General features: G+C 52.1%; 1 pseudogene across 1 annotated transcript; it reads left to right on the top strand.

The window, feature by feature from the left end:
* The first annotated feature begins 1,230 nt into the window (after positions 1-1,230).
* LOC308612231 (small ribosomal subunit protein uS2-like) lies at positions 1,231-2,118 on the top strand (annotated as a pseudogene). Its single transcript has one exon. The product of its transcript is annotated as a small ribosomal subunit protein uS2-like (transcript).
* The last annotated feature ends 207 nt before the right edge of the window (positions 2,119-2,325 follow it).

Here is a 2,325-nt window from a genome sequence, read left to right as displayed (position 1 = left end):
GCGTCAATTTGGGATGATTCGTTGTCTATTCAGGTAATCCACAGATGCAGGGTACATCAAGTTGATTGTGGAGATTTAATCCGTTGCTCCTGCGGCTGCACAGAGAGATTTCCCTTTCTCTTCTTTGTTCGCACAGCTCCCAGGGTTCAGCTTTGGATTTGGCCCCGCCTCTGTGTAGGTCACCTGAGGGCATCTGTTACCGCTCAGACAGCATGCGGTTAAAGGAGCAGCTGATTCGGGGCTCTGGTTCACTCAGGCTGTGGGGGAGGGAGGGGTTCGGAATGCAGGGCAAGCCTGTGGCAGCAGAGGCCGGCGTGACGTTGCACCAGCCTGAGGCTCGCCGTGCGCTCTTCCAGGGAAGTTGTCCCTGGATCACGGGACCCTGGCAGTGGCGGCTGCACAGGTTCCAGGAGAGGAGGTGTGGATAGTGACCTGTGCTCGCACACAGGCTTCTTGGTGGCGGCAGCAGCAGCCTTAGAGTCTCATGCCCGTCTCTAGTGTCCACGCTGATAGCCGCAGCTCGCATCCGTCTCTGGAGCTCCTTTAAGCGGTGCTCTTAATCCCCTCTCCTCGCACACCCCAAAACAAAGAGGCAAGAAAAAGTCTCTCGCCTCTTCGGCAGCTCCAGACCTTTTCCTGGACACACTCCCAGCTACCTGTGGCACACTAGCCCCCATCAGGCTGTGTTCACGCAGCCAACCCCAGTCCTCTCCCTGGGATCTGACCTCCAAAGCCGGAGCCTCAGCTCCCATCTCCCACCTGTCCCGGCATTTGAGCAGACAAGCCTCTCAGGCTGGTGAGAGCTTGCAGGCACCGATCCTCCCTGGACTCTCTCTGCTTTGCCCTCTGCACCCCTGTTGCTGTGTTTCCCTCCGTGGCTCTGAAGCTTCCCCCCTCTGCCACCCACAGTCTCTGCCCGAGAAGGGGCTTCCTAGTGTCTGGAAACTTCTTCCTTCACAGCTCCCTCCCACTGGTGCAGGTCCCATCCCCATTCTTTTGTCTCTGTTTTTTCTTTTTTCTTTTGCCCTACCCAGGTACGTGGGGGAGTTTCTTGCCTTTTGGGAGGTCTGAGGTCTTCTGCCAGTGTTCAGTAGATGTTCTGTAGGGGTTGTTCCACATAGAGATGTATTTCTGATGTATTTCTGAAAAGGAAGTTGATCTCCACATCTTACTCTTCTGCCATCTTGAAGCTCTAGCCCTCCCATCATAATTTAAAGGGAAACTGCCACAATGTCTGGAGCCCTTGATGTCCTGCAAATGAAGGAGGAGGATGTCTTCAGATTCCTTGCAGCAGGAACCCACTTAGGTGGCAGCAACCTTGACTTCCAAATGGAATAGTACATCTACAAAAGGAAAAGTGAGGGCATCTACATCCTAAACCTGAAGAGAACCTGGGAGAAGCTTCTGTTGGCAGCTTGTCCCATTATTGCCATTGAAAACCCAGCTGATGTCAGTGTCATATCCTCCAGGAATACTGGCCAGCACGCTGTGCTGAAGTTTGCTGCTGCCACCGGAGCCACTCCTATTCCGAGCCACTTCACTCCTGGAACCTTCACTGAGCAGATCCAGGCAGCCTTCAGGGAGCCAAGACTTCTGGTGGTTACTGATCCCAGAGCTGACCACCAGCCTTTCACAGAGGCCTCTTACGTTAACCTGCCTACTACTGCTTTGTGTAACACAGACTCTCCTCTGTATTATGTAGACATTGCCATCCCGTGCAACAAGAAGGGAGCCCAGTCAGTGGGTCTGATTTGGTGAATGCTCGCCAAGGATGTTCTGTGCATGTGTGGCACCATCTTCCGTGAACAACCATGGGAGGTCATGGCTGATCTCTACTTCTACAGAGATCCTGAAGAGATTGAAAAGGAAGAGCAGGTGACAGCCAAGGAAGCTGTGACCAAGGAGGAATTTCACAGTGAATGGTCTGTTCCAGATCCTGAGTTCACTGCTGCTCAACCTGAGGTGGCAGACTGGTCTGAATGTGTGCAGGTGCCCTCTGTGCCTATTCAGCCGTTCCCCACTGAAGACTGGAGTGCTCAGCCTGCCACTGAAGACTGGTCTGCAGCTCCCACTGCTCAGGCCACTGAACGGGTAGGAGCAACTAGTGAGTCATCTTAAGCTATTCTTCCACACTCTTAAAATGGAAATAGGTTGATGGAAAATAAACAGTTTCTTAAAAAAAAAAAAGTCTACAAATAACAAATGCTGGAGAGGATGCAGAGAAAAGAGAACCCTCCTACACTGTTGGTAGGAATGTAAGTTGGTGCAGCCACTGTGGAAAACAGTATGGAGGTTCCTCAGAAAACTAAAAATAGAATTACCAAT

This window comes from Mesoplodon bidens (genome assembly GCF_964165515.1).
Source record: "Mesoplodon bidens genome assembly, chromosome: 2".
Lineage (NCBI taxonomy): Eukaryota > Metazoa > Chordata > Mammalia > Artiodactyla > Ziphiidae > Mesoplodon > Mesoplodon bidens.
The sequence above is the reverse complement of the archived record's forward strand: the minus strand, read 5'-3'. Positions and strand labels throughout refer to the sequence as shown.